We start from the raw sequence: 22934 nt of genomic DNA on the forward strand, positions 1-22934 counted from the left end.
AACTCTCTTAACGGGTACCACATCCTTTTTTTGCCTCACTCACTACTTTTTGGGAAATCCTAGTCTGGAGTTTCTCTCTCCAACTGCCCTCTTGCAATTGTCAACTGGGCCATAATTGGCGGAGTTAAAAAGATGTTCATTTAGTACAAGAAGTCCTGTCAATGATCATTAACAAGGCTGGGATGAAGAAGGTTCATCTAAATGGCAAAGGCTTTAAAAGATCAAACCTTGTTGATTCATAGTCTTGGCAGCAGAAAAACACAAGGATAAATGTACCATTCTTGCGACGGATGTTGCTAATGAGGCTCTGCATAAGTGGGGGTAAAAGGGTACATGGGAAATCCATGCCTTCCACTCAGTTTTGCTGTGAACCTCAAATTGCTCTAAAAATAAAGTCTATTTAAAAAAAAAACTGAAAAAACAAACATGAGCATTCTGACATTGTGAAAAAGGACCGCTGGTGCTAGTAAATGTCAGATAAACAAAAGTTTTTCTTTATGGATTACTTTTAAATCATTTTAAGATTTCTATAATAACCAAGAATTTATATCATTTCGTTTATACCATTTATACTATTTTATATCATTTATGTACCTCATGACAACTTAATTATCCTAGTGACAGGATTATAAGTTAATATCAGGTCATCAGTTAGAATTTTGAATCTTGTGGTTTAAATCCTGGGTGACTTGAGAGATTAGCTAGCAGAACTATTCCAAGTCTTTAAAATATGATCCTGGGATGACATGAAGGGGGAATTATTTAATATTTTAAGACCGATTTTAGCTATCTTGATGTGATTTTATGATGAGTATTTTATACACGTAAGCATGTTTAACATGTTACAGCTAATTCATTTCACTAACATTTGGATAAGAGAATAGAAGAATTGTTCAACAACTTCCCACACCTCTTAAATAAATAGACTTTAACTAACAGCCAAACTCCTGGCATTCTTTACCTCTTCTCTCGATGTCCCTATAAGCATATTCTATCTTCTCTATCTGCAGCTTTCTGAGCTAGTTTTTCTGGGCAGATTTCTGGGCGAAAGATTTAACTCTACCATTGTAATAGGTGTCTTAGCTTGACAAGAAGCTGAGACCCAGACTCACCAGGACCCAGGGATTGGGAACACCTCTCTGTGCACTTGGCCTGGGTGGGGGGAAGCTCACAAAGCTCCTCTCTTCTCCTAGTTCCGTATTATTTGTAATGGCAAATGTCACCTATTTGCCATTACAAATAATGCTGCTGTGAGCATCCTCTATGTGCCTCCTTGTGTACCTGTTCAAGAGTTCCTAGGGTAGACACCTTGAAGTGAAATTGCAGCATTATAGTGAATACGCATTCTCAACTTTACTAAATTTTGCCAAATTGCTCTAAGTGATGATTCGAACTTACTCTCTCCTCTCCCACCCCAGCAGTGTTGATGCATATTGTCTCCATCCACTGGGATGGTCAGACTTTTTAATTTTTACCAATAAGACAAGTGTGAAACGGTACCTCACTGTGGTTTTCGTTTGCATTTCCTTGATTACTCTTAAGGTTAAACCCCCGTTCCTCCATGAATTGCCTATCTATATTCTTTGCCATTTCTATATTGTGTTATCTTTTTCTTTTCTTTTTCGGAATCATTTACATATGAAGTACCATTATTTGTCCTTCGCCTGCACTGTAAATACCTTCTCCAGTCTGTAGTTTATCATTTCCTCCATGCTATCTTTTGTAATATGGAATTTTGAAAAAATCTAGTCAAATATTCCAATCTTTCATTTATGGTTTGAACTTATTTTGTCTCTTTTAAAAAATATTTTCACGCCCTAACATACAGAAATTTTCTTAAATTTTCCTCCAAAAGAGTTAAAGTTTTGCGTTGGACGTCAAGGTCTAATTCAGCTTGAGTCACCTCTTGTATATGGTGAGACGTGGAGCTCTAGTGCAATTTTTCCTCCTGTGGTTAACCATTTTCCCCAGAACCATTTCTCACATAGTCCATCTTTCCCCTGCTGATCTGTATGGACATCTCTTTTATTTATTTAGCAAGTTTTCTTACTTGCATGGGTCTGTTCCTGGACTCTCTAATCTGTTCCATATTCCATTTGTCTATCTCTGTACTTATATCACAGTGTTTTAATTACTTAACATCATTACAATTTTGATATCTGATAAGGCATGTCTCCCTGCTTATTTGTCTTAATTTCTCTTGGCCGTTTGTTCTTTTGTATAAAATTTAGAGTCAGCTTATTAAATTCCACAAAAATGGAATTTTTATTGTATTAACATTTATTAATTCAAGATTTGTTGTATTAACATTATTAACTTGGTAAAAATAAACTTTTTCTATTTAATCTACCTATTTACAAAATAATAATAAACGTTTCCATTTATTTAGGTCTTCTTTAACATCTTCACCTCAAAGATCTGGTACATATTTTGTGATATTTGCTTCTCAGTGCTTTCTGTTTCTTATTGGTCTTAAAAAATGATATTTTTATTTAAAAAAATTACATTGACATAACTTATTGGTGTAAAGGAATGTAACTGATTTTTTAAAAATAAATTTATTCATTTATTTATTTATTTTTGGCCGTGTTGGGTCGTTGTGTCTTCGTTGCTGTGCACGGGCTTTCTCTAGTTGCAGCGAGCAGGGGCTACTCTTCGTTGCCGTGTGCGGGCTTCTCATTGCAGTGGCTTCTCTTGTTGTGGAGCATGGCTCTAGGCGCGTGGGCTTCAGTAGTTGTGGCATGCAGGCTCAGTAGTTGTGGCTTGAGGGCTCTAGAGCGCAGGCTCTGTAGTTGTGGCACACGGGCTTAGTTGCTCGGTGGCATGAGAGATCTTCCTGGACCAGGGCTTGAACACATGCACCCTGCATTGGCAGGCAGATTCTTAACCACTGCGCCACTAGGGAAGTCCCTGTAACTGATTTTTGTATAAGGATCATTTATCAAGTAATCTTGATGAATTCCAATAATGTGTCTGTCAATTCTCCTGGATTCTCTTTGTACAGAATTGTTTAATCTGCCATTAATGACAGCTTTTTTCCTATCTTTCTTTTTATTTCTTATATGTTTTATTTGATCAATTGATCAATTGATTGATTGATTGATTGACTTATTGCAGTGGTCAGGATATCTGCTACTATGGCAACAAAATAATGGTAATGTGATAATCCCTGAGTTTTTGTTTATTGAGCTAAAAAAAAAATGTGTCTAACTTTTCTCCATTTAGAAAGAAGATTACCATTAGTTTTTGGTATATAGACTTCATGAAATTAGGGAAGCTCTCATTTACTCCTTCTTTCCTTAGAGTTTATTTATTTTCTTATTTATTTTAGGTGTTGAATTTTATCAAGTGTTTTTTCTATAACTATTGAAATAAACATGTGATTTTTCTCTTTTACTGCATTGAAGTAATGAATTACATTAATAGATTTCTCAGATGTTAGACCATTCCTGCATTCTTGGGAGAAACTACTTTAACCTAATATATTTCAATATACAGTTGGGTTTGATTAACTAATAGTTTACTTATGATTTCTATGTTAATAAGTGAAAATGGGCCTGTAACTTTCTTTGCTTTTCGTCTCCTTATGCAATTTTGAAAACAAGTGTAAACCAGCCTCATGAAAAGAGCTGGGGCATGGTTTTTGAAACAACTTGCACTAAACAGCATTATCTTGCTGTTTATCTATACCTCTATCTATATCTATACCTATGCAACTGTTTAAGCCTGGAGCTTTTAGGGTGACTGGGGGAGATCTCTGATGACTATAATTGTAGTTACTTTAATGATTATTGGTCTGTTCAAGTTATTTTTTGTGACAATATTAGCTTTCTATTTTTCTCAGAAATTCACTTTTATAAATTTCAGATTTATTAGCATATAGTTGTTAAAAAATAATTCTTTGTCATATGAATGCTACAAAGGAGGCCAGGAAATTTAGTTTTTATTCTGGGTAATCATGTGTCCAGCTAAAAAATGGGTATTCTTTTTTCAACTTATGAAAAAACAAATATTAGTAGACAATTTGCAGTCATTTCCACAGCTGCCTTGATTAGCAACATGCTCCTGGCTGATGCCACGGCCTTAGCTTGTGCTTTCCCGGCAGGTCTAAGGGGCAAGAATGAGGGCAGACCTCAGTGCCTGTGGTGCCCGGATTGAAATTACCACTCCTGCTTTTTCTCTTCATCAGGCAACTGGGCCCCTCAGGAACCCCTACGTAACTCTTCTACCCCGAGGCTGTTCTATGTAAAAGTTCCCCCTTGTTATACTCTCCTGGGCCTCTGGGAATGGAGGGAGAGGAGGGACATTCAGGGAGTTGGATGTCTGCCTGCATATGACCAGCATTCTGTCCTTACCTCCCACTTACCAGGTTATATTCCCCTTATGGTTTCCCATGAGGGTTTCACTCAAATTTTCCCTTTATTTTTTTACTTTTTTCAGCTCCATACACCTCCCTCTCCCTCTGAGGCCCCTCCAGGGATAGGTTTGGAGGAGGAGGCCAGCAGCCCGAGCTAGCCTCCTACTTGTCAAGAACCAGAAGTGCCTTGTTTTTGTTCTAATTTGGGGGGCCTGGAGGCCTCAGCAGACGTTATTTATGTCCCTCTGTGGGGAGAGGTACATGATGTTATCAAAGATGTTTCCCATCCCAAAAGGAAATGAGAATTCAACCAGTGGCTACAAAGGGAGATGTAAAACCTGAGATGCACAGTTTCTGAGAAGAGCCTGGACCCAGGCTGCTTCTCCTGCAGGCTGAGCCCCAATGTTGTAGGGTTGATTAGAACTTTCTGATGAGTTTGGGGGGCCTCAAGAACAGAGTTTTGTACTTCCCTTCCCTGGGTAAACTGAGAGAAGGGCCCTAGAGGAGCTCCAAGTCCAGCCTGACTCAAGGCAATGAATTAGCAATGCTGAGTGTGGTGTCCATGTAAGTAGCCCTGACAGCAGCCCCAAAGAGGCCCATGCACACCTGGGTGGCACAGAAGAGCCTCTGGAATTGGCATTTGCCCTGAAGAACACAGAGCTGAGAAGGAAGAGGGCTCATAACTGCGACAAAGAGGAAGCAATGTGTGTGGAACTTGCTGACTACAAGCCAAGATGGAGCTGCAGACATCAGCAAGGGAGCCGGGTGGACACAGGACAAGGTCAAGCCCAGAGAGAGGACACCAGTGAGGGCAGAGGCTGGCCCACTCACAGGCATCCCTCCCTCACGGTCAGGACACTGTGCAGCCCCTGGAGTCTCAGTCTACCCCCAGGAAGAAGGAAGATGGAGAATGTTAAATGAACAGAGCAATTAGACAAAACTGATTGTTTTAAACTGGAAGGACTGAATTAAATTGAATTGGCAAGTTTAAGTTTTCTACCATTAGCAAAAACTGAATTGAGCCGACTTACGGAGATATAAGGAAAGCTCCCCCCACTTCATTTTTTTTGCACACCCAAACTGAAATAATAAATATCATAACAGAGACAACCCTCACTTGGATTTTTATCTTATTAGTTTAAACCTTTTTTTTTTTTTTTTACCATTTAAACCTTCTCATTCTATATGTTTTGCTCAGTTTATTGCTCACTAAATATTATTTCCTTTTTAAGCTTTTCTGCCTTTCCCCCTATGTCTTCTATTTTATTACTGATTCATCTTTATTTTCCAATTTATTATTTATTAAAATCTCACTTTCTTATGTTTTTAGAGTTACATATATTTGCAATGAGTAGCAAATACTATATAGATCTATAAGGTAATATCTTCAACCCACCAATTTAACACTTTTAAAAATTAAATAGTGTAAAAATATTTAAAATGGAAGACAAGCCAGGCAATTTAAGATAGATCTGTATAAGCTTAACTAGCAAATAAAATAGTTTGACCCTTTATATTTTTATAGCCAAACTTAAATATCCAATATAAAATTTAAAGTAGAGCAGCAGCACTTGATATCTGAAAGTTAATTTATATATATTGGTATGTAAAGCATTTTTTGGAAAAGAGAGTATTTGTTATGATTTAAAATTTATATATTAGAGTCTTTTTTTTTTTACTTTGCAAAATACCAGATCAGTGAGGTCACAGTCAACTGGTTAGTTAGTCACAATAAGTTGGTGAGCGAGGACAGCCTCCTATGGCAAACATAGCTGACAACTTTATGTGAACAAACCCAGTTTGCTAGAGCCTGCCTTCCAACAGCTGTGTTATAAACCATTCATCTCTCAACAGTCTTTGAAACTATCATCACAAACTTTCAATATTAAAGGAAGCTCTTTGCCCTCTTAGTAAACAGATTTAGATGAACATGCAAATTCATGATAAGAAGAAATTATAGATTGAACCTACATTTTATGGCAAATCATACTATAAATATTTACTTACCATCTACCTGGTCTGTCTAAATAAAGGTTAATTGTTAATCCAGTGCTTTCAGTGGTTTCAACTTACAAAAGCATTTATATCAATGGTATCTTAGAGTTTTCCTACAAGTTCCTGCTTCAAAAAAATTTGACCTGAGTTTAACTTTATATTAAGGCTGAATCAAAAACAGTGAGGGGGAGGACCTTCAAGACAGCAGAGGAGTAAGACGTGGAGATCACCTTCCTCCCCACAAATACATCACAAATACATCTACATGTGGAACAACTCTTACAGAACTGGCAGAAGACCTCAGACCTCCCAAAAGGCAAGAAACTCCCCAGGTACCTGGGTAGGGCAAAAGAAAAAAGAAAAAACAGAGACAAAAGAATAGGGATGGGACCTGCACCAGTGGGAGGGAGCTGTGAAGGAGGAAAGGTTTCCACACACTAGAAGCCCCTTCACTGGTGGAGGCAGGGTGGGGGGAAGCTTCGGAGCCACAGAGGAGAGCGTAGCAACAGGGGTGCAGAGGGCAAAGCGGAGAGATTCCCACACAGAGGATCGGTGCCAACCAGCACTCACCAGCCCGAGAGGCTTGTCTGCTCACCTGCCGGGGCGGGCGGGGACTGGGAGCTGAGGCTCGGGCTTCGGAAGTCAGATCCCAGGGAGAGGACTGGGGTTAGCTGCGTGAACACAGCCTGAAGGGGGCTAGTGCGCCACAGCTAGCCGGGAGGGAGTCCGGGAAAAAGTCTGGAGCTGCCGAAGAGGCAAGAGACCATTGTTTCAGGGTGCGCAAGGAGAGGGGATTCAGAGAACCGCCTAAACGGACTCCAGAGATGGGCGCGAGCTGTGGCTATCAGCGCAGACACCCGAGGTGGGCATGAGACACTAAGGCTGCTGTTACAGCCACCAAGAAGCCTGTGTGCAAGCACAGTTAACTATCCATGCCTCCCCTCCCGGGAGCCTGTGCAGCCCGCCACTGCCAGGGTCCCGTGATCCAGGGACAAATTCCCCGGGAGAACGCACTGCGCGCCTCAGGCTGCTGCAACGTCACGCCGGCCTCTGCGCCGCAGGCTTGCCCCGCATCCGTACCCCTCCCTCCCCCCATCCTGAGTGAGCCAGAGCCCCTTAATCAGCCGCTCCTTTAACCCCCACCTGTCTGGGCAAAGAATAGATGCCAGAGGGCGACGTACACAGAGAGACAGGGCCAAATCCAAAGCTGAACCCCAGGAGCTGTGCGAACAAAGAAGAAAAGGGAAATCTCTCACAGCAGCCTCAGGAGCAGTGGATTAAATCTCCACAATCAACTTGATGTACCCTGCATCTGTGGAATACTTGAATAGACAACGAATCATCCCAAAATGGAGGCGGTGGACTTGGAGAGCAACTGTAGACTTGGGGTTTGCTGTATGAGACTGACTAGTTTCTGATTTTTATGTGTATCTCAATATTGTTTTTAGCACTTGTTATCATTGGTGGATTAGTTTATTGGTTTGGTTGCTCACTTCTTTTTTTATTACATTTTAATTTTTTTATTTTAATAATATTCGTTTTAATTTTGGTTGCCCACTTTTTTTATTACATTTTAATTTTTTATTTTAATAATATCTTTTTAATTTTTTATTTTAATAACCTTATTTTATTTTATTATTCTTTATTTTTTTCTCCCTTTTCTTCTGAGCCTTGTGGCTGAAAGGGTCTTGGTGCTCTGGCTGGGTGTCAGGCCTGAGCCTTCGAGGTGGGAGAGCCAAGTTCAGGACATTGGACTGCCAGAGACCTCCCGGCCCCAGTAATATCAATCAGCAAGAGCTCCATCTCAACACTAAGACCCAGCTCCACTCAACGACCAGAAAACTGCAGTGCTGGACACCCCATGCCAAACAACTAGCAAGACAGGAACACAACCCCACCCATTAGCAGACAGGCTGCCTAAAATCATAATAAGTTCACAGACACCCCAAAGCACACTACCGGACACAGTCCTGCCCACCAGAAAGACAGGATCGAGCCTCATCCACAAGAACACAGGCACCAGTCCCCTCGACCAGGAAGCCTACACAACCCACTGAACAAACCTCACCCACTGGGGGCAGACACCAAAAACAAAGGGAACTACAAACCTGCAGCCTGTGAAAAGGAGACCCCAAACACAGTTAAGCAAAATGAGAAGACAGAGAAATATGCAACAGATGAAAAGAGCAAAGTAAAAACCCACCAGACCAAAAAAATGAAGAGGATATAGGCAGTCTACCTGAAAAAGAATTCAGATTAATGATAGTAAAGATGATCCAAAATCTTGGAAATAGAATGAAGAAACTATAAGAAACATTTAACAAGGAACTAGAAGAACTAAAGAGCAAACAAACAACAATGAACAACACAACAAATGAAATTTAAAATTCTCTAGAAGGAATCAATAGCAGAATAACTGAGGCAGAAGAATGGATAAGTGACCTGGAAGATAAAATAGTGGAAATAACTACCACAGAGCAGAATAAAGATAAAAGAATGAAAAGAATTGAAGACAGTCTCAGAGACCTCTGGGACAATATTAAATGAAGCAAAATTCGAATTATAGGGGTCCCAGAAGAAGACGAGCAAAAGAAAGGGAATGAGAAAATATTTGAAGAGATTATAGGTGCAAACTCCCCTAATATGGGAAAGGAAATAGTCAATCAAGTCCAGGAAGTGCAGAGAGTCCCATACAGGATAAATCAAAGGAGAAACATGCCACAACACATATTAATTAAACTATCAAAAATTAAACACAAAGAAAAAATATTAAAAGCAGCAAGGGAAAAGCCACAAAAAACATACAAGGGAACCCCCATAAGGTTAACAGCTGCTCTTTCAGCAGAAACTCTGCAAGCCAGAAGGGAGTGGCAGGACATATTTAAAGTGATGAAAGGGATAAACCTACAACCAAGATTACTCTACCCAGCAAGGTTCTCATTCAGATTCGACGGAGAAATTAAAACTATTACAGAAAGCAAAACTAAGAGAATTCAGCACCACGAAACCAGCTTTACAACAAATGCCAAAAGAACTTCTCTAGGCAGGAAACACAAGAGAAGGAAAAGACCTACAAAAACAAACCCAAAATAATTAAGAAAATGGTCATAGGAACACACATATCAATAACTACCTTAAATGTAAATGGATTGAATGCTCCAACCAAAAGACGTACACTGGCTGAATAGATACAAAAACAAGACCTGTATATATGCTGTCTACAAGAGACCCACTTCAAACCTAGGGACACATACAGACTGAAAGTGAGAGGATGGAAAAAGATACTTCATGCAAATGGAAATCAAAAGAAAACTGGAGTAGCAATTCTCATATCAGACAAAATAGACTTTAAAATAAAGACTATTACAAGAGACAAAGAAGGACTCTAATAATGATCAAGGGACCAATCCAAGAAGAAGATATAACAATTGTAAATATTTATGCACCCAACATAGGAGCACCTCAATACATAAAGCAAATGTTAACAGCAAAAATGGGAAATTGACAGTGACACAATAATAGTAGAAGACTTTAACACCCCAGTTTAACCAATGGACAGATCATCCAAAATGAAAATAAATAAGGAAACACAAGCTTTAAATGACATATTAAACAAGATGGACTTAACTGACATTTATAGGACATTCCATCCAAAAACAACAGAATACAGTTTCTTCTCAAGTGCTCATGGAACACTCTTCAGGATAGATAATATCTTGGGTCACAAATCAAGCCTTGGTAAATTTAAGAACACTGAAATCATATCAAGCATTTTTTCCGACCACAACACTATGAGACTAGATATAAATTACAGGAAAAAAACTGTAAAAAATACAAACACATGGAGGCTAAACAATGCACTACTAAATAACCATGAGCTCACTGAAGAAATCAAAGAGAAATCAAAAAATACCTAGACACAAATGACAATGAAAACACAACAACCCAAACCTATGGGATGCAGCAAAAGCAGTTCTAAGAAGGACGTTTTTAGCAATACAATCCTACCTCAAGAAACAAGAAACATCTCAAATAAACAACCTAACCTTACACCTAAAGCAATTAGAGAAAGAAGAACAACAAAAAAATCCAAAGTTAGCCAAAGGAAAGAAGTCATAAAAATTAGATCAGAAATAAATGAAAAAGAAATAAAGAAAACAATAGCAAAGATCAATAAAACTAAAAGCTGGTTCTTTGAGAAAATAAACAAAATTGATAAACCATTAGCCAGACTCATCAAGAAAAAAAGGGAAAGACTCAAATCAACAGAATTAGAAATGAAAAAGGAGAAGTAGCAGCTGACACTGAAGAAATACAAAGGATCATGAGAGATTAGTACAAGCAACTATATGCCAATAAAATGGACAAACTGGAAGACATGGACAAATTCTTAGAAAAGCACAACCTTCCGAGACTGAACCAGGAAGAAATAGAAAATATAAACAGACCAATCACAAGCACTGAAATTGAGACTGTGATTAAAAATCTTCCAACAAACAAAAGCCCAGGACCAGATGGCCTCACTGGCGAATTCTATCAAACATTTAGAGAAGAGCTAACACCCATCCTTCTCAAACTCTTCCAAAATATACCAGAGGGAGGAACACTCCTAAACTCATTCTATGAGGCCACCATCACCCTGATACCAAAACCAGACAAAGATGTCACTAAGAAAGAAAACTACAGGCCAATATCACTGATGAACATAGATGCAAAAATCCTCAACAAAATACTAGCAAACAGAATCCAACAGCACATTAAAAGGATCATACACCATGACCAAGTGGTGTTTATCCCAGGAATGCAAGGATTCTTCAATATAGGCAAATCGGTCAATGTGATACACCATATTAACAAATTGAAGAATAAAAACCATATGATAATCTCAATAGATGCAGAAAAAGCTTTTGACAAAATTCAATACCTATTTATGAGAAAAACTCTCCAGAAAGTAGGCATAGAGGGAACTTACCTCAACATAATAAAGGCTATATATGACAAACCCACAGCCAACATCGTTCTCAATGGTGAAAAACTGAAACCATTTCTCTAAGACAGGAACAAGACAAGGTTGCCCATTCTCACCACTATTATTCAACATAGTTTTGGAAGTTTTAGCCACTGCAATCAGAGAAGAAAAAGAAAAAAAAGCAATCCAAATCGGAAAAGAGGAGGTAAAACTGTCACTCTTTGCAGATGACCTGATACTATACCTAGAGAATCCTAAAGATGCTGCCAGAAAATTTGTAGAGCTAATCAATGAATTTGGTAATGTAGCAGGATACAATATTAATGCACAGAAATCTCTTGCATTCCTATACACTAAAGATGAAATATCTGAAAGAGAAATTAAGGAAACACTCCCATTTACCACTGCAACAAAAAGAATAAACTACTTAGGAAAAAACCTACCTAAGGAGACAAAAGACTTGTATGCAGAAAACTATAAGACACTGATGAAAGAAATTATGACAATACAAACAGATGGAGAGATATACCATGTTCTTGGATTGGAAGAATCAACATTGTGAAAATCACTATACTACACAAAGCAATCTACAAATTCAATGTAATCCCTATCAAACTACCAATGGCATTTTTCACAGAATTAGAACAAAAAGTTTCACAATTTGTATGGAAACACAAAGGACCCCAAATAGCCAAAGCAATCTTGAGAAAGTAAAACGGAGCTGGAGGAATCAGACTCCCTGACTTCAGACTATACTACAAAGCTACAGTAATCAAAACAGTATGGTACTGGCACAAAAACAGAAATATAGATCCATGATACAGGATAGAATGCCCAGAGATAAACCCATGCATATATGGTCACCTTATTTTTGATAAAGGAGGCAAGAATATACAATGGAGAAAAGACAGCCTCTTCAATAAGTGGTGCTGGGAAAACTGGACAGCTACATGTAAAAGAATGAAATTAGAACACTCCCTAACACCATACACAAAAATAAACTCAAAATGGATTAAAGACCTAAATGTAAGGCCAGACACTATAAAACTCTTAGAGGAAAACATAGGAAGAACACTCTATGACATAAATCACAGCAAGATCCTTTTTGACCCACCTCTTAGAGAAATGGAAATAAAAACAAGAATAAACAAATGGGACCTAATGAAACTTAAAAGCTTTTGCAAAGCAAAGGAAACCATAAACAAAAGAAAAAGACAACCCTCAGAATGGGAGAAAATAGTTGCAAGTGAAGCAACTGACAAAGGATTAATCCCCAAAATATACAAGCAGCTCATGCAGCTCAATATCAAAAAACCAAAAAACCCAATCCAAAAATGGGCAGAGGACCTAAATAGACATTTCTCCAAAGAACATATACAGATTACCAACAAACATGAAAGGATGCTCAGCATCACAAATCATTATAGAGAAATGCAAATCTAAACTGCAATGAGGTATCGCCTCACACCGGTCAGAAAGGCCCTCATTAAAAAATCTACAAACAATAAAAAAAAAAAAATCTACAAACAATAAATGCTTGAGAGGGTGTGGAGAAAACGGAATCCTCTTGCACTGTTGGTGGGAATGTAAATTGATACAGCCACTATGGAGAACAGTATGGAGGTTCCTTAAAAAACTAACAATAGAACTACCATATGACCCAGCAACCCCACTACTTGGCATATACCCTGAGAAAACCATAATTCAAAAAGAGTCATGTACCACAGTATTCACTGCAGCACTATTTACAATAGCTAGGACATGGAAGCAACCTAAGTGTCCATTGACAGATGAATGGATAAAGAAGATGTGGCACATATATACCATGGAATATTAGCCATAAAAAGAAATGAAATTCAGTTATTTGCAGTGAGGCGGATGGACCTAGAGTCTGTCATCCAGAGTGAAGTAAGTCAGAAGAAGAAAAACAAATACTATATGCTAACACATATATATGGAAACAAAAAAAAAAAAAAAAGGTTCTGACGAACCTAGGGGCAAGACAGGAATAAAGATGCAGACATACAGAATGGACTTGAGGAGATGAGGAGGGGGATGGGTAAGATGGGACGAAGTGAGAGAGTGGCATTGACATATATACACTACCAAATGTAAAATAGATAGCTAGTGGGAAGCAGCCGCATAGCACAAGGAGATCAGTTCAGTGCTTTGTGACCACCTAGAGGGGTGGGATAGGAAGGGTGGGAGGGAGACGCAAGAGGGAGGGGATATGGGATATATGTATACATATAGCTGATTCACTTTGTTGTACAGCAGAAACTAACACAACATTGTAAAGCAAATATACTCCCATAAAGATGTTAACAAAAATAAAAAATAAAAATAAATTAACTTATGTGAAATTCAAAAAAAGAAAAAAAAAGACCAAAAGCAAAAACAGTGAGAGGGATAATGTAGTTCCACATAAACAATTTAATTTCATCTGTTGTGTCTCTAAATCAAAGAGTAGATTTCACAAGATTGTGTGTATTTTACCCTGCCCCTGTTATTATATGTGCATAATGTCATGGTTAAGAATATTCGAACATTGCTATTTTAATTCTATCACCTCTAGTGTCCTTTTATTTTTTCTTAATTTACATATAGTTAAATTTATTTTTTTCAGTTTTGAGTTCTTTGAGCTTTGACAAATGCCTAGAGTTGTGTAACCATGGCCTGAATCAAGTCAAACCCTTCCATTATCCCCAAAATTCCTTTGTGTTGGACTTTGTAGTCAACCCTTCCCTCTCAGTCCCTGGCAAAGATTGATCTTTCTATTCTGGCATTATTGCCTTTTCCAGAATGTAATATAAATGGAATAACCCAGTGGATAGTCTTTAAATCTGGCTTTCTTCCCTAGTATAATGCACTTGAGATGCATCCATGTTTTGTATGTATCAATAATCACTCCTCTTCATTGCAGAGGAGTAGTTTATCCTGCTTTTATTGCTTGAGTAAAGTGTTTATCCATTCGTCAGTTGAAAGACTGGTTTGTTTCCAAGTTTGCTACTCTAAATATTCACATATAGGCTTTCATATGAATATATTTTTTCATTTCTGGAGTAAATTTTAGTAATTTTTCAAAACATTGCATTGTTTTAAAATTTTTATCCTTTAGTTTATCAGGTGAAATGCAGAAAGCTCAGACATAAAGAGGACAGCTGTGAGGATAGTTAATTAAATTTGTTAATTTTCCCCTTCGCTCTGTCCTGTGGCAACCTTTTAAAGCTCTCCATAATTGACCTCTGATTTCCTTTAGGATTAAACCCCCTGTCTCTTTTAGAAACAGAAAACTATAAGACATATTTTATTTTTTGTACTTAGCAGCTTTATTCCTAATAGCCAAAAAAAAGGAAACACCCAAATGTCCATCAACTGATGTGTCATATCCACATATGGTATGTGTCATATCCATATAACAAAATGTTATTTGGCCATTAAAAGGAATGAAGTACTGATATATGCTACATCATGGATGAACTTTGAAGAGATTGCTAAGTGAAAGAAGCCAGTCACAAAAGGCCACATGTTCCATTTATATGAAATACCCAGAAAAGACAAATTCATAGAGCCAGAAAGCACATTAGTGGTTGCCAGGAGCTGGAGGAAGGGGGGAAAGGGAAGTGTCTGCTAATGAATATGGAATTCCTTTTGCGGGTGATGCAAATGTTCTGGAAGTAGATAGTAATAATGATTGCACGACTTTTAGACACATATTTTTAAATTCAGCCTTGTCTAGAAATTGTAGTTGAAGGCAAATAACATGTCTCAATCTGCAGTTTATTGGAGAACTTCAAGAAAGTAGACCCTGTAGACAGCTGCTTTGAAGAGACAAGACTGAACCAGTCATTTTGTCTTATTCAATAAGAGTAAAAACTGGAGAATATTTAGAAGACTTTTACTTTGAAAAAATTGTGAATGTAAATATTAAACTACATTAGAGTAGTGACACCATATTGTCAGATATATACATATTCTGTAAGTTGTTTACACATTTTTTCTATCGAGTTATGATTGTAAGAGTTCCCTTTAAATCATGTCTTAAGTAATTAGTGTTGTCTTACATAACCCTAATCTTGTGGCTAAGCTACCTTTAATTATTTGTTATGGAAACATTAAATTTACTCATTATATGTTCATTATAGGAAACTAAATTTGTTAAAATATTGTTTTGTACCATACTAAGTTTAAATAAGATGCTATAAGAAAGTGACCCAGATATGTAGTGATTCAAATGAGAGAAATTTATTTTTCTCTGGTAATAGTCCAGAGGTAGGCAGATAATCTAGGCAAATAAGAGACTCCATTCCATGGGGTCATTTGGGTATCTAGGCTCCTTCTCTCTTGCTGCTCCATAATCATGTAGAACAGGAATCAGTAAGCTTTTTCTGCAAAGGGCCGCATGGTAATTATTTTAGGCTTTGTGGGCCATACATTCTCTGTCATAACTTCTCAAGTCTTGCATTGTAGCATGAAAGCAGCCATAGACATATAAATGAGTGGGTATGGCATTATTCCAATAAAACTTTATTTACAAAAGCAGATGGCAGGTCACATCTGGCCCATGGGTTAAAGTTTGATGACTCTTGTCCCAGAGTGTGATCTTCGTCTTTGAAGCTCCATTCATGCTCTGGTTTGTGGGAAGGGATAAAGAGGCAATGAAAGGCAAGACATTACTTACAAGTGGACACATCATTTCTGCTAACATTCTATTGACCAAAACTTAGTCACATGGCCACATCCATCTAGTTCCAACTGAGGCCTGTGAATGTCTCTACCTGGGCAGTCATGTACCTAAGTAAAAAGTGGGGGTTTCATTATCAAAAGAAGGAAGAGAGTGGATATTGGGGAACAATTATTAGGCTCTGTCACTCACCTCAAGTTGTAATACACAGCTAGCACTGTGGTCTTTAATGATTTATAGCTTCTCTGAATCATTCTGGAACTTAAATCTGCGACTGCCTTTGCTTATTAGTCAGAGGTATTCAAGAACCTCCCTCTCTTCATTTTCTCCCTATGAGCATCAGCAAAATCAGAATCCCAATCAAGCCAGAGTCTGAACAAAAACTGAAAGACTCACAGAAGTGGTCTACATTGAAAGGAGAAAGAAGATGTGCAGAGGTAAGAGACCACAGCTCCAGAAAGGAACAGAAAAAGATGGAGAAGCTTGTGGCCTTAAGACTTTCCAGTTCCCATGAGGCCTAGGTGCTTCCTGCTTTCAGTTCTGTGCATCTTCCTTGAACTCCCTTTGTGCTTGAGCCTCCTCAGCTGTGTGACAGGTAAAGTTTTTGAAAAATTGCATGTCTAAAACTGTTTTTATTCTATACTCATACTTGATTGATAGTTTGGGGATGAAATTCACTTCTCCTCTGTAGGTTGAAGACATTACTCCATTTTCATCTAATTTCCAGTGTTGAAGTCAAGAAGTCAAAAGCTTTCGCTTTATCCTTAGTGATCTAAAACGCCACAAGTATGTGCCTTGATGTGATCTTTTTTTCAACCATTTTGCTGGGTTCTCAGTGAACTCTTTAAATTTGAAAACTTTTATCCTTCAGTGCTGGACAATTATCTTGTATTCTTTCTCTGATAGTTTCTTCCCCTCCATTTTCTCTTGTTCTCGCTTGCTGTGGCACCTATTAGACTGATGTTGGACCTCCTGGGTTGATCTCTTATTTTGTTTTATTTTCTCTCCTATTGTCTATCTCCTAGTCTTTTTGCTCCACTTACAATTTAAAGTTGATGGTATCCTCAATTTTAAATTCCAACCCTTTAAGTTTTTATTTGCTATCTTATTTTTAATTTCTACAAAGCTTTTTTTGCTGTTTCTGAATATTCCATCTTTATATAGCATCTAAATAATTTTATTATGGATAGCATATCTTCTTATTCCAAAGTATTCTGCTGCTGCATCGCCTCTGCTTCCTCTGAGAGGTTTCTCCTTGATTATTTTGCTTTCTGTCTTAGATGTTGGAGGACATCCTCAAATATCTGGATGTCCCATGGATTTCCATTTCATGCACTCACTTTAAATAGTCCAGGTGACATTATCCCCATTGTAAGAGTGGGAAGCCTGAAGCTCTCTAGGACACCTGACCATGCAGAGGGGAGCTGCGCCTGGCACTCAACCATCTCATTCTTAGTCCAAGCTAAGCCCACTGTATAATGAAAGCACCTCTGAAAGTCAGTGCCCTGAAAATGTCTGTGGTGTCCCTATACAAGAATTAATCTTAGGCCACTTGCTTAAAAGCTGCTCTCGAAAGAAAATTCACTCGAAGAAGGCTCTTTCTATGTTTATTCTTTCTCTAGAGGCAGCATTCATAGGACAAGAAGAGATTTGTCTCTAGCAGAGAAACCCAAGGATGGGTCACAAGATGTCCTGTTTACAAGGAAACTCCTTCAGGGGGTGACCAGAGGCTGGAGTCTCTAATTGCCAGAGCAGCCCAGTGTGGCTTCAGGATGGGGAGGAGTGGTTCTCTGGCTGAGACATCTCACTGTAAGTGGAGAGAGATGGTCCAACTTGGAGATGCAGAAACTGTAGAGAAAACCCTTGTAAAGCATGGAAACTTCCTCAACTGGACAACAGGCCTGTTTAGGTGGAACGAGACCAGCATATACTTTTCTTTAACATTAATAGAGATTTCCTTCTTCCCAGAGACAAAGAACCAACAATGGTAAAGCAGGAATTACCCAGACAGAAAGAATAACCCAAACCACAGTTCCATTCTCCGAATTGGCACAACTCAGTAAGGAGGGAGAAGTTGACTTTGTGCAAAGTTTCAGTGTTTCACCAAAAATTAAAGAGACCAGATAAAGGCAAACCAATCCAGGAGCTATGGCAGCTGAGATGAAAATAAACAAGAAAGCTTCAGGTTCTAAGAAGAAAGGATTACAACATGTCAATTTTAGGATTGTTGATTACATGGAAACCACTGAAAGCACTGATATTTTCATTCGATGTCCAAAACACCTAGGAACGAAAACCTTTTAAAGTATGAAATTATCTCCCTGGGGAATATGATGTGAAACATTTCCATTTCCGGTTCTACAGTGCACTTGTGCATGCAACTTTCTCCCAGAGTAGGACAGAAACAAATGCTCATTAGACCTCTTTGGGCTTGCTTCCAGCAGAGGAAAATGTTCTGGGTGAAACGGCATGCCAGTAAACAGCACTGGACCTGGCATTTATTTATCCTAAACAATTGGGGTGGGAAGTTGCTTTCCTTTCTCAGCATAAGCAACTGCCCTGGGCAGCCAAAGAGGAAATAGGAGGGCGGTGGGCTGGAAAGGGTCTCTAAGTTCTGGTCCTGTTGCTGTCACTAACTAGGTCTTATTGGGCAAGTCACGTAATCACTCACAACCTGTTTCCTTATGTATAAAAGGAGACAGTTAATAGTTCAAAGCCTTTTTTCACCTCCAGTTGATCTGGGAAGCTTTGAAAGAATACAGATGCCTGGGACTGAATCAGAACTTCTGGGAGTCTAGGTTTTTAAGGCTTCCCCAGTGGTTCAGATGAGACCACTCCATAGGCCAGTATTTTAGGAGTAACTAAACAAGATGTTCAAGATCCCTTCCAGGTCTAAAGTTCTCTGATGGGAAGGTAGAGAAGAGAAGGTGAGGGAGAGGTGCTCTTCTGCAGCATCTGCATCACCTGGGAGCTTGTTAGAAATGCAGACTCCAGGGGGAGGAGCTCAAGACGGCTGGAGTAGAAGGGGTGGAGCTCACCTCTCCCCCCGCAAACACATCGAAATGCAGGCTCTTGGGCCCTATTCCAGAAGTTCACTGAATTCTAATCTATACGTTAACAAGATTCCCAGTGATTCATAAATACATGAAAGATAGCCCTGCTCTATTCTACATAATCAGGAGTGAACCTGCCTACCTATAGGCCAATGGGTCATTTTCCTGCCCAGTCTCTGTGGCTTGGCCAACCCAGGAACACAACACGAGGGAAACATGCGACTTCAGGTGGTAACTCTTACTGGGGGCCATGCTCCTCAAAGAATGAGATTTTAGGACATTGCCACCTCAGTATAAGTCCCCTTTCCAACTGGTCATAAATGCCTGTGAAAGCAAAAGTGAGGCCAAAGGGAGAGCTAGGCTGTGTGTGTGTGTGAACATGTGTGTGTGTTGCATTATTCTTCCAGTTTATCAACCAGATAAAATTTCCCAGAAGAATTTCTAGAAGTGAGGTTGACAGTGTTGAGGAGAAGGAAATTTTAACTTGTGTTTGACTGCTAGTCCTTGATTATGGCAGAGGGAAATAAAATATATTGCAGCTCACTTTCTCAGACGTTTGCTATTCTTACCCACATCCTGTCTTGAGAGTTGATCCCCAATGGAAGAAAAAAAAACACCTCCACACAGAAAAGACCTATTTCTGCTCTTAGGGGAGGGAGAGAAGTCTGATTTACAAAATTTGGATAAGACATGTAAAAGACAGAATTTAAAAACCAGGAAGCAGGAAGCGGGTGAGGCCGGGCGCCGGAGGCTGCGGCGGCGGCCCCAGGAGCTGTGGATCCGCGCCGCCTGGACAGAGGCCCGGCCACCTGGCGCCACGAGCAGTCCTAGCCTGGGCGCACAGCTGGGAAGCATCCCGCGCCCCCACCGCGACTAACAAGGTGTTTCCACAAAGCAGGCATCCGGCTCATCGCACCTGCCCCAGCAACTCAAATTCACCACCTCAGACTCCCGCCAGCGTATCAAAGATGAGTTTCAGCTGCTGCAAGCTCAGTACCACAGTCTGAAACTCAAATGTGACAAGCAGGCTAGCGAGAAGCCGGAGATGCAGAGTCATTATGTGATGTCAACTACAAATTGGCATTTTCCATTGGCACTTGCCATCTACCTCTACAAGGATTAAATCATGCGCCGCTGCAGCTGCTGACTTTCAACACCCCCTGAAAGGAGTTCAGGTGGAGAGCAGAAATGAGGCACTGGGTGCTCTGGGAAAAACTGGCAGAACAGACCTTCAGATAGTTAGATATTTTCAGGAGACAATTTTATGGGCCCAGATCTTGTATCTCCTCATATCTAGAAAAGCACTAAAATCCTTCACGGTGACGACTGCTCCTTGTGACCACCAGTAACCTTCACGAGACTAGCAGCAACCTTCTACAGAAATATGTGCTTGATTGCCTGTATTCCCCCTCCACCAAAATCACATATATACTGACCTTCCCGCCCGCCTCTTTGAAGCAGTTTCTCAGGGCTATCTGGGATGCTGTCTTCCGGGCAGCAGTCCTCATTTTGCTCCAAATAAAACTTAACTCGCAACTCTCACGTTGTGCATGTTTTTTTTTTTAAGTCGACAGTGAGGTACTACGAAATGTCCTACGGCTTGAACGTGAAGACGCACAAGCAGGCTGAAATCTTCAAGGGGCCGAATGGGATATGTGCCCAGGTCCTGCCCTACATTCCCCAAGAGCAGAGGGCCAAGCAGGGCACTGCTCCTGAGCTGAACCCCATCAGCTGACAGCAGCTCCAAGCCCACCAGCTGTCCCAGCTGCAGGCTCCGGCCCTGCCCCTGACCCCACTGCCTGGGAGGCTGCAGCCCCCTTTGCTGCCGGCAGCTAGCGCAGGCACCGGCCTCCTCTCGCTCTCTGTGCTGGGCTCCTCGGCCCACCTCTCCAAGGAAGACAAGAACGGGCATGATGGTGACACCCACCAGGAGGATGATGGCGAGAAGCTGGATTAGTGGGTGGCTGGGATGTGGAGGGTGGAGTACAAAGGCGAGTCAGACACAGAGAGAGAGGAAGGTTCAGCTCAAGACACGTTATAGCTCGGGATTGGCTAAACTCTGGTAGTATTTATGGTAGCCGCCTGCCGGGGCCCTCACCCTGCTTGTGTGCCACCCGCTGGCTTTGCTCCTACCCCTGACTCCCCCCCTCCCTCCTCCTCCTCCCCTGCAGCCTGAAAGGGTGAATACCTGCTCATACCACAGATTAGGCAAGCTGAGGCCTGGAGGTGCAAGTGGGAGGCCAGTTCAGAAGGGAGCAAAACCTCAAGAGGTCCAACACCACCTGCACTTCCCCGATTCACACAGGTGTAACTGACAGTCCTCCTGCCGGGCCCCTCTGGGCACACCTGGCCTCCCACCCTGGCACTGCATGCAAACACAATGCTAGCTGCCCCTCCCCGCCCTGGACGTCCCACATCTCCCCCTCCCGCCCACTCACCCTCCACTAGTTCCCGATGCCCACGCCCACCTGGTCCTCCCCCCTCCCCCACGAAAGAAAGAGGGGGTGGGGACAGCAAGCTTAGCCCCCAGAGCAGGGTGAGGTGGGTGACGACCCAGAATTCCCTTTCTCCCCTTCCCGAATAAAGATGAGGGTACTCTAAATAAATAAATAAGTAAATAAAATAAAAATAAAAACCAGGGGGAAAATGATTCAAAAAATCTTCCCACAGACGCATAGCACAGGAGATCAGCTCAGTACTTTGTGACCACCTAGAGGGGTAGGATAGGGAGGGTGGGAGGGAGGGAGATGCAAGAGGGAAGAGATATGGGAACATATGTATAGTATAACTGATTCACTTTGTATAAGCAGAAACTGACACACCATTGTAAATCAATTATACTGTAATAAAGATGTTAAAAAAAAAAATCTTCCCAGACAGAAGAAAATCTATTGCTATTTTTTTCTTAAGAAAAAAGCTCCCAGGGACTTCCCTGGTGGTGCAGTGGTTAAGAATCCGCCTGCCAATGCAGGGGACACAGCTTCAAGCCCTGGTCTGGGAAGATTCCGCACGCCGGGGAGCAACTAAGCCCGTGCGCCACAACTACTGAGCCTGAACTCTAGAGCCCGCAAGCCACAACTACTGAAGCCCGCACGCTTAGAACCTGTGCTTCACAACAAGAGGAGCCACCACAATGAGAAGCCGGTGCACCGCAATGAAGAGTAGCCCCGCTCACTGCAGCTAGAGAAAGTCCACACACAGCAACGAAGACCCAACGCAGTCAAAATAAAATTAAAAATTAAAAAAATTTTTTAAAAAGCTCCCAATTTCATCCTTTTATGGCATTCCACTGAAATAAATTTCTTAAGAGAAGCCGTAAGCCCCATGGGTATTGCAAGAGTGGTGTTCATTACAGGAAACAGATGGTGTCCTTCCTATGAATGCAAATATTTCTTCTGCTACTTTGAATATGTGCCATTTTTACTTTCCCTTCCAAGCTAAAACTGAACTTTTTATGGGAATTTTTTCATAGTTATTATTCATAGAAATTATTCCTGATATAACACAGGAACAATGTCTATAACTCTCCCAGTTTTGTAAAAGAAAGAAATCCTTGTCTAAGAAGGGTAGCACTTTTTTATCTCTATACCCATAAATCAAATCAAAATTTGGCAGTCTTGCAAATGGGCTTCCAGGTTGCCTGGCCCTAGGATTGAGGACAAGAAAAAGGTTCTCCCCAGGTCCACGCACAACCTCTACCCTCCAAATCCACCACACATATCCCTCCACTTACATTACCTCCACTTACATTCTTGCTTCCTAAGGATAGGTGAGCCAGTGGCCGTTCAAAACACTAATGTTGATATAAATTTCTCAGATCATTATCTTTGGAGATTGAACAGACTGGAAAGTTTGGAGAGGAGGTTGGAGGGGGAG

At 40.4% G+C, this 22934-nt stretch overlaps 1 pseudogene; it reads left to right on the forward strand.

Annotated features, from left to right (window-relative positions):
• The first annotated feature begins 16432 nt into the window (after window positions 1–16432).
• Window positions 16433–21015, forward strand: LOC118889910 (annotated as a pseudogene).
• The last annotated feature ends 1919 nt before the right edge of the window (window positions 21016–22934 follow it).

The sequence above is a fragment of the Balaenoptera musculus genome, chromosome 2, assembly GCF_009873245.2.
Source record: "Balaenoptera musculus isolate JJ_BM4_2016_0621 chromosome 2, mBalMus1.pri.v3, whole genome shotgun sequence".
Classification (NCBI taxonomy): domain Eukaryota; kingdom Metazoa; phylum Chordata; class Mammalia; order Artiodactyla; family Balaenopteridae; genus Balaenoptera; species Balaenoptera musculus.